The sequence below is a fragment of the Arvicola amphibius genome, chromosome 2 (genome assembly GCF_903992535.2).
Source record: "Arvicola amphibius chromosome 2, mArvAmp1.2, whole genome shotgun sequence".
Classification (NCBI taxonomy): domain Eukaryota; kingdom Metazoa; phylum Chordata; class Mammalia; order Rodentia; family Cricetidae; genus Arvicola; species Arvicola amphibius.
This window is the reverse complement of record NC_052048.2, coordinates 38,055,309-38,069,754: the sequence shown is the minus strand read 5'-3', so window position 1 is coordinate 38,069,754 and position 14,446 is coordinate 38,055,309.

The following is a 14,446-nucleotide window of genomic DNA, read 5'->3' as shown; positions in this document are numbered from 1 at the left end:
GTGTGAAAGTGTTCATGCTTACGTACTCATAACTTTTCCATCTGCAAATCACAGTGCAATGTTTAAATGTACTGAGTTTTAACTGTCAAAATGGAGCAAAAACAAATATGTCCAAACTCAAGGTAGCTATCTAGTGCACGCTTTGGGGACTGAGTAGCCTAGAAGAAAGCTAAATCCTGGGTAGTTAACATAATCTTGTTTCTGTTGTTAAGAGGTAGCATTATGCGAAACCTTGAAGCATCTGGAGGATACATTCTCAAATTTCAAGGAATTATCCAACTGTTAGAAGGACAGCTGGAAGACTGAAGTAGACTTCTGTCTCATCCTTCCTTTTACCTGTAACTTAAAAACCTAAGTTAAGAAATGAGCAACGATCATCCTTAGGGAAGGGGCATATCTCCCAAAGTGCCTGGTAGTTCTCCTGAAGGCCGTGTCTAATGGCCTGGAAAATTAGAAAGGGATGGATATAATTGGTGTTTTGTGGCTGAAGGAGCTGCAGGCCTGTAAGGCTGACTAACTAAAGCTTCCAATAACCTGTTGAGAAGATGTGCGTTGACCTAACAGGGTCATTTCCTAGACCTTCCAACAGGAACCAAAATTAAAATATAAAAACTTAAAAAAGCCCCTCTGGCTTTCTTATTCTACAATATTACATTCAGTTTTAACTCTGAAGCTTCAAAACAGCAACCCAATCTTAAAATAGAAGTGTTAGAGTGGGAGAATTCTGAGATTAGGACTTGTCACCAGAAACATTTCCCTGTCTAGCAAGTCCCTCTGTTTTGTGAGTCATAGGACATCAAACACATGCTGAGTACACAGTTTAGTTTGTCTCTAATGGAAAAAAAGTACCCTCCACTTTTGAAAAAAAGTAAATGTATATCCTGTGGTTATATTACACTATAAACTTGGCCCCCATCTACAAGGTGTTGGTAGTGGATGTTTGGAAATAGATACACACAGGTACAGAAGAATCTAGTAATAGAGATCCTGACTGTGATGAATTCTTATTAGGAGACATCCACAGCTAAGAGAGAAAGTGACCCAGCATTGTTCAGAATAATAGAACCACTGGGAAGGACAGAGGGGTGTATTTAGGAAACATGACAATATTACTATAGTGTCAGAGAAACTTTACAACCTGCCATCTGCAGGTAGTCCCAGGAAAAATAGTGGTGTAACCCTCCTGATGTAGAATGTCCAAAACTAAAGACAAACAAATGGTCTAATCCACAGACCCAGATGAAGGCCTATGTAGCAGGAACTCTGACATAAGCGTGCAAGAGAGGGAAGATAAGGATGTCTCACCTTTATTTTTGTATATATTTGAACCCTTAATAGACTGAATTGTACCAATGACATCAGCAAGGGTAGATCTTTATGTGCTCTGTAAATGTGTTCAGAAACTTCTCAGGTATAGTCAGAAATGTTATACCAGCTATCTGAGCATGCCTGACTTTAGGTTGATCATAAAATCAAGCATTGAAGAATAAATGGTAGAAATTAAGGAAGAGTTGTCATTACATGTTCCGGCTACCTAGACAAATTCTGAACTCCAGTTAAGAAGCTATTACTAATACGATAAGAAGTCCAAAAGCCTAACTTCTAGATGTGTGCCACAGTGTAACTGCCATTATGTTGTAAGAGAGTTGTCAGGGACTGTCTTGTGAAGGACCTGGGCTGATATAGATGGCAATAATTAGATAATATAGCACCATGCTCAAGATAAACCCCGCCTCTGGCTTCATGGATTGCAAAGCAGTTGAAATTTCTTCCTGCACAAACATATGATTCTGCTAATACCACCAGAAGGCCATGAACAACTAACAAATAATCTCTTTTATCTGAAGAATTCAACGCTGTGACAATATTTGTATTCTTTCTTAATATCAGAAGTAGTTGGAGATTATGGTAACAGTTTTAGAGTTTTCCATTCTTTTACCAAGTTTGATAAAATGCCTGCTTTAAGAACAATTAAGATCTGTTCCATGCCAAAAGTGAAAGACTTCATATTTCAATACACCTTTATTGAACACTCTTTTAATATTTTTTTATTTTATGTGTATTGATGTTTTACCTCCTTGTATATTTGTTTGAGGGTGGCAGACAGTTATGAGCTGCCATGTGGGTGCTGGAAGAGCGGCCAGTGTTCTTAACCTCTGAGCCATCCCTGCAGCCGCATCAAACACTCTTAATCTTCTATGCTCTTTAACTTAGCCAAGGTCTTTATTTTATTTTTTTGTTTTTTTTTTTTTTTTTTTTTTTTTTGTTTTTCGAGACAGGGTTTCTCTGTGGCTTTGGAGCTTGTCCTGAGCCAAGGTCTTTAAATGGAATAATGTATCCCTATGCACTAGTTACTGTTCTAAGATCCTTCCACAGACTATCTCATTCAATCCAGGAAATAGTCCCATGACCCATTCCTTCCACATCTTTATTCCACATCTTTAGTCTCTAACTCAGTGTTGTGAAGGAGAGCACAGCCAAGTGTAGAAGGGAGGCAGCTTATTCTTCCTGGCTGCCTGGCTAGCTTAGACCCAAAATAAGCACACAGAAACTGTATTAACTAATTCACTGCTTGGTCAATTAGCTCTAGCTTCTTATTGGGTAACTCCTGCATATTAATTTACTCATTTCTATTAATCTGTATATCACCGCAAGGTCGTGGCCTACCAGCAAAGTTTCAGCACATCTATCTCTGTCAGCAGCTCCATGTTGTCTCTCTGGCCGTGCCTTTCTCCTCTCATGCTATAGGCCAAGTCAGTTCTTTATTCATTAACCAATAAAAGCAGCACACAGAAAGAAGGACCTTCCACACCAGCCAAGGACATCCCCAAGCAACTTAATGCAATACAAGAAAATACAAGAAACAGAATTCAGAATTCTCTTAAAGTCAGAATTTAAGGAGCTGAACCACTGAACCAGACTGCCTTCATTGTGACCCTGTCTGACACACTTATTCTCCTAGAGTGTCTAAAATTGATGAAATTTTTGAGGAAAAGCCTATGACCTGCAGCAACCTGGTTCTCGGTCCACAGAGCCTGTTTGCTTTCTTCTGTCTACACCAGACTTCTTTTCAGATACCCCAGTGTCTTTTATACAGATTGTTTCATTGTTGTTGTTCACTTGATAAGTTGATTGGTTTTTGGTTTTTCAAGACAGGGTTTCTCTGTAGCTTTGGAGCCTGTCCTGGAACTAGCTCTTGTAGACAAGGCTAGTCTTGAACTCACAGAGATCTGCCTACCTTTGCCTCTGGAGTGCTGGAATTAAAGGTGTGTGCCACATTGACATCCAAAGGGGCTATACCAGCTTGCATTTCCACTAGCAATGCAGAAGTGTTCCCTTTTCCTCACAACCTCTCCAGCATAAGTTGTCATCAGTGTTTTTGATCTTGGCCATTCTTACAGGTGTAAGATGGAAACTCAGAATTGTTTTGATTTTCATTTCTCTGACTAAGGGTGTTGAACATCTCCTTAAATGTCTTTCAGCCATTTTAGATTCCTCTGTTGAGAGTTCACTGTATAGGTCTGAACTCCATTTTTTTATTGAATTATTTGTTCTTTGAATGACAAATTTCTTGAGCTTTTTTGTATATTTTGGAGATCTAACATCTGTCTGATATGGAGTTAGTGAAGATCTTTTCCCATTCTGTAGGCTGTCATTTTGTCTTGCTGACCATCTCCTTTGCTTTACAGAAGCATTTCAGTTTCAGGAGGTCCCATTTATTAATTGTTTCTTTCAGTATCTGTGCTACCAGGATTGAATTTAGGAAGTGGTCTCCTGTGTCAATGCATTCAAATGTACTTCCTACTTTCTCTTGTATGAGGTTCAGTGTGGCTGGCTTTATGTTGGATATCAATGTGGCAATTTCTCAGAAAATTAGGAAACAACCTTCCTCAAGACCCAGTAATACTATTTTTGGGTACTAGCTAAAGAATCTTCAATTGTACCACAAGGACATGTGCTCAGCTATGTTCATAGCAGCATTGCTTGTCATAGCCAGAAACTGGAAACAATCTATATGCCCCTAGATCAAAGAATGGATAAGGAAAATGTGGTACATTTACACAATAGAGTACTACACTGCAAAAAAAAAATGACATTTTAAATTTTGCAGGAAAATGGATGGAGCTAGAAAACATTATTTTGAGTGAGGTAACCCAGATACATAAAGACAATTATCACATGCACTCACTCATAAGTGGTTTTTAAACATAAAGCAAAGAAAAACAGCTTACAAATCACAATCCCAGAGAACTTAGACAACAATGAGGACACTAAGAGAGACATACATAGATCTAATCTACATGGGAAGTGGAAAAAGACAAGACCACCTGAGTAAAGTAGGAGCATGGAGACCTTGGGGGAGGGTTGAAGGAGGAGGGGAGAGGCAGGGAGGAGAGTAGAGAAAAATGTAGAGCTCAATAAAAAAAAATCAATAAACAAATAAGGGCATGTGCCACCACTGCCCTGCTTGTTTATTTTTAATATTTGTTTCTGTTTTGAGTCCTATAAACCACAAGTTTGTATTTTACAATATACAGAAACAAATTCTTTTTCTACCTACCACATTGATGAAATGGAATTTGATGTAACAACATGTTATTTTATCTTGACTGAGCATTCCCTGGAAGTACCCATATTACAGAGTTAGCTGCCAGCCCATAGTACTATTCAACGGTGGAAAGGGAATAGAGTGAAGAAGTTTGCTTCAAGATCATGATCTCAAGTTAAGACACTTGGTATCAAAACTTATTTCTTCTAAGTTTCAGTCAGACAAATAATCTATATCATTTATTTAAGCTTAATATGAAAAAGGAGTGACCTTTGAACTTTGCAAGTTGTAATTCAATGGCATTTTTCGTAAGTCAAACTGAAATGAATTCCCCATTATAGCATTTTGTAATAGCACATTTGACATTTAAAGCTATATTATTCCTGATATTTTAAGTTATCAAGTAGTTATATGCACATACAATTTGTATTCATACTCAGTGAGCTAGCAGCTTAAAGAACATCTAAATTCTTCTAACTGGCCCCAACATATGAAAATGTTGATATAAGCCAGGCAGTGGTGGTGTATGCTTTTAACCCCAGCACTTGGGAGACAGAGGCAAGCAAATCTCTGTGAGTTCAAGACTAGACTGGTCTACAGCGAGAGTTCCAAGACAGGCTCCAAAGCTAGAAAAAAAAAAAAAAAAAAAAAAAAAAAAAAAAAACCTGTTTCTAAAAACAAACAAACAAAGAAACCAAAAGTTGACCTAAGATAAAGTAAGTATACAATACACAGGTGTTAGTTTTAAGATACTAAACTTTCATAAGATACTATTTCTCCTGTAGTGTTCCGAGTGTGATTATGTAAATAAAAGCAAAAGTTCTAAAACAATATACAGGAAATGCATTTATTTGTTTTCAGTAAAGTTTTCTCATGGTGCGTTTAATGTCCTTAATAATAGTAGATATTGGGAATCATTATTCTGCCAACTGAAAAAATATTTTTAATGTTACCTAAGAAAAAAATGAACATGATCTAATGAACTATTTTTCTTTTTTGTTTCTCTTTTTTATTTTTATTTAGCACTTGCCACTCTTTAAAGAAAATAAAAGTATGAATACAAAGAACATAGTAAAGCAATATTTAACTATGCCTGTCTGTCAGCATTATTAATGCTTAATTCAGATCAGCTACTCGGAACAACTGAAGAAAACGATTGACATGAAGACATCAGTGAAGGATGGTTGAAAGAAAACACAAGGTGTAATCAAATCTTCATTCTCCCCTAATCTACACCAAACTCTCGAGAGTGCTGCTTTTGGCTTTGTTACACAGTGCCTTAATTCACAACTTCTGACATAATTCATTATCTTCCTTCAAAGAAAATGGCTTTTAATTCTGCGCTTTGCCAAAGCTTCGTGTGGGAAGAGCTTAGATGAATGCAGCTGGGAAGCGTCAATGCCTGGGAAAACTGTGTTCTCACCCACGCCTGTCTTCTAAGCACAGACACGGCTCAGTCCCTGTGCCCATGCACAACAAAGATAATGTCACTGTTTGGGAGTCGTGAGTTAGCAGATTAGAGCGCGTGCCTCGATCTTTCTGTGCTAGACCTACTCAATCACTTTTGGTTTCAGACTTTTAGACAGCTGAAAAAAGAAGAAATCTAATCATATATTAGAGGATCTTTTTTTTTTTTTTTTTTTTGGTTTTTCGAGACAGGGTTTCTCTGTGGCTTTGGAGTCATGCTCATTTGTTCTGTGTTGCTTGCTTCTGAATTCATGCTTCGTTAATAAAGATGATTTCCTGCCACTCTTGTAGTTTAACATTTCCAAAACGGGGACAAGTGCCTGCTGATTGTACAATTTTTAGCATTTGAAGAGATGGAGGAGGGGCGGTAAAGCGTTCCTGCCGTGACTCTATAGTAGGAACTGAGGGATTAACCAAGACCTTCACTAGGATAACTTCCTCCATTTGAGCCTCTAAGTCCAGGACTAATAAATGTACAATGTTGAAACAATTAGTAACACACTTATGCCATCAAACACAAAGGGGAAGAAATATGGACTCCAAGGTTCAGAGGGACTTGGGTTCAAGTCCGATACTCTACATCAAGTGCCACCTGCTCTGTCTCAATCTTCATGAGTAGTTCGGAATATCTGCTTCAGAGACCTTACATAAAGTATAAACTATATTCTTCATAAAATAATAAGATGTTATCATCTATAGTATCTATGTCCATTAGTAAGTAGTTATTATGTGCAGCTTTATTAATAGCAGACAGAATTTGTGCAGAATTAGACAGTAAGAAGGTTTTCTGATATTATTAAACACAGAATCCCTGCCCTAACTTTGAACCCATCGATGGCTACACACTGTTTAATGTAGAAATTTAAGAGAAGGGAACATGAGGAAGCAAGGCACTTGCAGTTCTAAGTAAGCTATATAATGTATTGAAATGTAAGTTAGTGGGATTTTACTGTTTATTTCAAGTGACAATTGATGCATAGAGTATTTATTTTCCGGAATGATATACACTTTGTTCTCATCTACAGAGGATGAATGAAGGCTGGGTTGCAACAATGATTTCCATATCTCATCACGTCAACTTTCTACATGCAATGCATTCAATCACAGCCTTAAAGCTGCTAGTGTGTGATAATGTGGTGCATTCAATATCGTGAGCAGATTCTTTGTTTTTTTTATTGACTCATCAAGATTGTTAACTTATTAGGCCATTTACACAGTAATTTCTAAATTTCCCACTTATTTCCAATAAACATGACATATTTTTCTAGAAATAGAAACAAATAGAATTAAATAGTAAGAATTAATAATACTCTCCATTGTGGCAAATATGTCTGCTCCTTGTCTGGGTGATATATATATATATGTATATATATATATATATATATATGGTCTGATTATTATAGAAATAAGAATGGTATGGTTTGAGACAATACCTTTTGAGAATATCTGCAGATATATCCAAAAAGAAAAGCTCTTTGCACCCTTGAGTTTTGGCATTTTTTCCTATTTCTTAGTTTAGTTATTATTGTTAGTACAGTTGGCATCTGGAAAAACAAAAATGAAGGATAGAATAGAAACAGGCAGTCTGTATAGACTGACCAATTAAGAAATTTAAATATGCCGGGCGGTGGTGGCGCACGCCTTTAATCCCAGCACTCGGGAGGCAGAGGCAGGCGGATCTCTGAGTTCAAGGCCAGCCTGGTCTACAAGAGCTAGCTCCAGGACAGGCTCTAGAAACTACAGGGAAACCCTGTCTCGAAAAACCAAAAAAAAAAAAAAAAAAAAGAAAAAGAAATTTAAATATATACATGGGCGTCCTAATAATATAAGTCAGTAATGAATGGGTTTTCAACAGGGAACTGGGAGCCCCATTTTTCTTTAATTTATTTAACTGGCCTCACTTCTTCAGGTCACGACTTTGGCGAGCCTTTATATGAATGGATGAGGCACCAGACTCCTATTGTTTATGAAATGAGGTCATCTCAAACAATGTTTGTGAAGAACATATTCTACACAGTAGAGTATCCCTTACCTAAAATGTTGCAAGTTTCAGATGCTCTTAGAATTTATAACATCAGTGTACCCATCGTAATTACTGAGGTAGCAAATCCTTTACAACAGCTCGAGTGTATTTTCTGCTGGGTTTACTGGGAGGATTCAGCTGCTTGCAGGCTGCTGGAATAGGTTCTTCAGTCTGTGTTCCTGTCCAAAGGGCTACGTAGTACATGACAGCTCAGTTTAAAAACATGAGCAATGACAGAACAAAAATGAGTGAGTGACTGTGAAGTCATAGCCCTTTACAATGTGTAATCTAATCTTAAAGTGGAATCCTGTCATCATCATGAGTCACTGATGTGCATGCAGAGAAGCATGAATAACTGAAGTTGAGAATTGCTAGGAATTGTGCCAGGAAGTGGCTTAACACAAAGAGCAGTTCTTGCTTTGGCTGGTTGAGTTATTGGGAGAAGAATGTAACTAGGCTTCAACTGGAGGCGAGCTGGTAATCATTGGAATAATCTTAGCCCGGAACAGCTATTACAGATCTAATGAGGGACCCATTCCTGAGATGACTTAACCTTACAGGACCTGTTCAGTCTGGCAACATCACAACCAACTGTCTTCTTAAGTGTCTGAAACAGAATTAAAACAGCTGCCCTTTAACCTGAGTTCTGTGGACTCACAAGGAGAGAGGTATAATTGGTTATCATCAAGATTATTATGAAAACTTTCAAACCTGAAAAATAAAATAAAATTCTCTTTAAATATTTGTACAATGAATGGCTAAATTAGATAAAATACAGAGTAAGAAAGTAACCTTTCTCAAATTTCTGCTTCTTATGAAGTGTAGCATCAATGGAAGTTTATTAAAGGACAGCTGAGAAACAGATATATTCATACAATCATATAACCATATAATGCTCTATATTTCTACAGCAATGACTGAACTAGAATTGTGTTATAGGAAACTTTGTGACATACTAGGAGTGACACATTGAGATCAGAAAGTTTTCTTCTGGGGTAAAATGTATAGAGAAGTATTCTGAGTATATATATATATATATATATCTCAGAATATATATATATATTTATATATATATGTATATATATATTTATATATATATGTATATATATAAACAAAGGTATGATTCTTAGAAATAATAAATAGAAAACTTTAAAATAATTTAAGATAATCTCTTAACAGAAACTGCTCTGAGCAGTGGTAAGATTTGAATTGTGTGTCTGAAAGTTACATGATTGAAGACTGGTCCTTGATATAGTGGTGATGATGCAATGGGAACTTTAAGAGGGAAGCAGCTTAGTGGGAAGAAAGTAAGTCATTGTTGGCAGCACCTATGAAATGGATTAAAGCTACTCTTCCCATATTAGTTCTCACTAAAACAAGTTGTCATGAAAGAGAGAACCTTTCTGTCTCACTGTGAGAGTCTCCATTCTGGCTGTGTTTTTCTCCTGATCTTCAAGAATGTTGAAAAGCAGACAAGAAGTCCCTCATCAAGGGAACAGAGAACAGGCTGAACAAAGAAGCTACCCAACCCTGGAGTTTAATTCTCCAGAACTGGGAGGTGATAAATCTCCTGTATTGATAAAACCACAGCTTCAGGTATCTAGTTAGCAGTAGAAAAATCGAATTACACAACCTATTAAAATGGGCTTGTTGTAATGTTCTACCCTCTATCTGTATAGGTATTCCCAATCTGTCCTTTAGCTTCCCTCTTCATGGTAGAGGAATGTTTGATCCAGGAAAAAGAACTACAGTGAAGATGTGAGCATGATGTGGAGGGGACATCCTGCTGTTTTTCTTTGTTCTCTTTTCCTTTGCTGTGCTTTCCATTCTCAGTCTTGTGGCTGTGTTGGATTTACAGCTCAGCAGTTCCCCTTCACATACTTCTTTTTTTTGTGAGTGAGTGCCAACAGACACATCATGATGTTTATCTGATGAGATCATGTCTAAGCCCTTTCTAAAAAAAGAAAGTTTCTAATATGTATATATTCCACACTTTCTTCATCCATTCTTCCACTGAAGGGCATCTAGGTTGTTTCCGGGTTCTGGCTATTACAAATAATGCTGATATGAACATAGTTGAACAAATGCTTTTGTAATATGATTGGGCATCTCTTGGGTAAATTCCCAAGAGTGGGATTGCTGGGTCCTGGGGTAGCTTAATCCCAAATTTCCTGAGAAACCGCCACACTGCTTTCCATAGCGGTTGCACAAGTTTGCATTCCCACCAGCAATGGATGAGTGTACCCCTTACTCCACAACCTCTCCAGCAAAGGCTATCATTGGTGTTTTTGATTTTAGCCAATCTGACAGGTGTAAGATGGTATCTCAACGTTGTTTTGAAGTGTGGAATATATACATATTAGAGTAATACTCGGCAGTAAAAAACAATGACATCTTGAATTTTGCATGCAAATGGATGGAAATAGAAAACACCATCCTGAGTGAGGTAACCCAGGCCCAAAAAGATGAACATGGGATGTACTCACTCATAATTGGTTTCTAGCCATAAATAAAGGACACCGAGCCTTTAATTCGTGATCCAGGAGAAGTTAAAAAAAAAGTTTTCACTCCATGAATGTACACATATGTTCCAATTGGAGTCTCTGGGGAATAGATGCCTATTGCCATGTGCCTGAAAATACTGAATGACACTGACTTTGCCTTTCCAAAATATTGCTGATTATTGTCCCTGTGCCAAGTGGAGGTGTACGACTTAGAAGAATGGAGCCACTGCTACTAAGGTAGTCTGAGTTGATTTCATTAAAACACAAATTTGAAAGAGTTCAGAAATAGTTCTTACTATTCCTAACCACAGTGTGAAAGAGCAGCTGTTTTTCCCAAGTATTTATTGCATAAACCTTATTTTGTAGGCACCTGTGTTGTGACAGTTTACAAGCCCAGATGGAGTGGATGGCCAGTATCTTTATAGCCTAGGTTTGGTATGTTATGACATCTAATCTACTGTAAGCTGTGTTTAAAGGAAATGCTAGTGTGCTTATAATTTTTATTGAATTTTTGTTTATAGTATATACAATTGGTACATTTCACTTGAATATATTTTTACAATTTTTTTTCTTTTTTTCACATACTTCTTAAGACAGCAGATGATGTTTCCCTTTGGGAAGCTGATAGAAGAATGCACCCCGAGAGACAGCTTAGGAACAGGGACCTGAACAGATACTCTCTTGTAGTAGACACATATCTGGTAATTAGTGCCCGGTCCCAAACAATCCACAGGTTTCATTTTTGTTTTTAAATGATTGTTTGTATAAATGCACCACTCTTTACATAATCCATAATCATTTTTCAAGCAGTTTTATCCATTTATAGATAATACCAAGTTGACAAGACAACATTAGCACTTAATAGAAGTAATTAATTTGGAAACTTTGTTGACAGCTATGGGACTAAAGTGCCTGATAATATTCTTGGATTCTTTGCTTTCATACACACCCAAAAAAAAGTGATCTCATTTTCCTCAAGGGACAGCATATCTAGACATCCATTAAGATTCACAAAGTAGTCTCTCTCCCATGCTGAGTTTAATGCTAGTTTCTGTCTTTCTTACTGAAGTAACAATGATTGATATATTTGATGTTTTATCTGCATTTGCACCAAGAAAAGAAACAAACAGTAAAATTCAGGGGCACTTTGTAGCTTATGTGATTGTTAAGTTACAACTTTACAATCATATAAGAGGCAGATGGTTATGATACTATGATATAGGTAGGCAAGGGGATTCATTTGTTTGAAAAATGCACAGAGAAACAATTACTTGTAATGTGGTACCTGAAATAAAGTTTAACACCTCAAGAGATTCTATATTTGTGATTGCCTAAGGATATTTTGCAGAACATATCTTATAAATTGTTCAACGTACTTTATTTAGAATGATTTTAAAAGCACAAATAATTTTTCATATAAAGAAAGATGTTTTTTAGGCATGATAATGATACCAGTTATACTACTTTGTTATTTTTAAATTTGCCTTTTTCTGTCATATAAATAGCTTTTAGAATTGTTCAGTTGTTTGTAACTTTGTCTGGTTGATTGGTTTTTGAGACAAGGTCCTGTAATTAATCCAGAGTGGCTTTAGGCTCAATATGGAGACCCCATAGGTTTTGAATTGGCCATCCTCCTGCTACAGTGTCCTGAACACTTGGATTATAGGTTTGTGGTTTTCTGCTAGCTTTTGTCTTGCTTGTATATAGTTCTGACAAAAGACTGGAAACTTTTGTGGCTACACATGTGAACGACAGCACATCTAGTCATGGTGGTTCATAGAAATGTGGCTTAGACCTTACCTATTATTTGAAAGATACAATAAAGTATTCCTGACTACCTGTCTTCAAGTAAATTTCCATCAACATTTATTGATTGGTAATTGCCACATGTGATTAGTTCAAGTCAAACTAATCACAACAAAGAAGTACTGTAATGATCTTCATGATTCCTACTGAAAGTCTTTGACCAGGGCTGGGATGAAACTGGCCTTACGTGAATGTGGTCATGAGAAACATCTTAGGCCCTTGGGGAAAGGTCAGGTTTGGGGAAAATGGTAGATGTACACATAGGTATAGGATGCACACCCAAGTGTACATAAAGAAGGCCTTTAAGAAAATTCCAAGTTCTTAGAAAGTTCTAAGTTCAGAAAATTATGTTTCTGTCCTAAATTCCTGCCTGACAATTTTCCAAGAAACTATGACCTGATGTATGACCCATGGTGTTATCTAATCACTTCTGAGCCCTATGTATTGTCTTATTTCCCTTCTAAAATTCCAATGAGAGGGCTAATGTCTTTTAAAGAAATTCTTCAGCTTTTTTCAGAAACAACCTATAATGATTCTAAGTGAGAACCAGAAATAATGAAAGTAATGAATCAGAGAATTTGATTGGTAAATAGCAAAACCTATATTAAATTTAAAATTAAAAATTACTAAATGTGGTCATATATAGGTGAGCATCTACAACAGTTCAAACAAAGAGCAATGGGATAGAATGGCTTGAATGATTAAGAAATTACTCATATACAAAAAACTCTGTGCTCTATTTGAATTAATGATTTTTAGTCAATCTATATTTTGCACATAACAGCTTTGGATTCAGACATTGTCAACAAGTAGTTAAATGGTAAGGGGTAAAATACTTTCAGCTAAATATTGAGAGCTACAGTAATGATAGGTCATTTTAAATGAAACTAAAATAATTCTAATATAATTATTTGGGCAAGATTTTATTTATAGAAACATATTTATGAATCTATACACTTATTGTGTAACAAAGCTTTTCCTAGGGATGTACCACAAAGAAATCTATTTGATGGTTTTATGTCAACTTGGCACATGCTAATGTCATTTGAGAGGAGGAAACCTCAATTAACCCAATGTCTCTGCAGGTTTCTGGGGTTCCCAGTATCCAGGGAGACATCCCCAACTAGATCCTTGGGTAGCTGAGGAGAGGGAGCCTGAAATGGCCCAATCCTATAGCCATACTGATGAATATCTTGCATATCACCATAAAACCTTCATCTGGTGATGGATGGAGATAGAGACAGAGCCCCACACTGGAGCATCAGACTGAGCTCCCAAGGCCCAAATGAGGAGCAGAAGGAGGGAGAACATGAGCAAGGAAGTCAGGACCGTGAGGAGTGCACCCAACCACTGAGATGTTGGGGCTGATCTAATGGAAGCTCACCAAGGGCAGCTGGACTGGGACTGAAAAAGCATGGGATAAAACCGGACTCCCTGAACATGGTGGACAATGAGGGCTGTTGAGAAGCCAAGGACAATGGCACTGGGTTTTGATCCTACTGCATGTACTGGCTTTGGAGGGGCCTAGCCTGTTTGGATACTCACCTTCCTAGACCTGGATGGAGTGGAGAGGACCGTGGATTTCCCACAGGGCAGGAAACCCTTACTGACTGGAGAGGAAGGGGGAGGAGAGTGGGGGAGGAGGGAGGGAAATGGGAGGCTGGGAGAAGGCAGAAATTTTTAATTAAAAAAATAATAATAATAAAGAAAATGTTTCTGAAGCCTGTAGGATTTTTTTAAATTAGTGATTGATGTGGGAGGTCCCAGACCATTATGGATATTACAATCCAATCAGTGAGCTGGTAGTTCTGGGTTTTATAAGGAAGCAGGTTAAGCAAGCTAGAAGGAAAAGCCAGTAAGCAGTACTCCTCTATGGTTTCTGTATCAGTTTCTTTCTCCAGATTCCAGTTCTGCTTGAACTTCTGTTTTGACTTACCTCAGTGATGGACTAAAATGGGCAAGTCTAAACCAAATAAGCCTTTTCCTCCCCATCTTGCTTTTGGTAATGAGGTTTTGTCATAACAATAGCAACCCTAACTAGGACAGTGTTCCAGAAAGACCTAAGTATAGCTACCACCAAAATTCAACTTGGTGAAC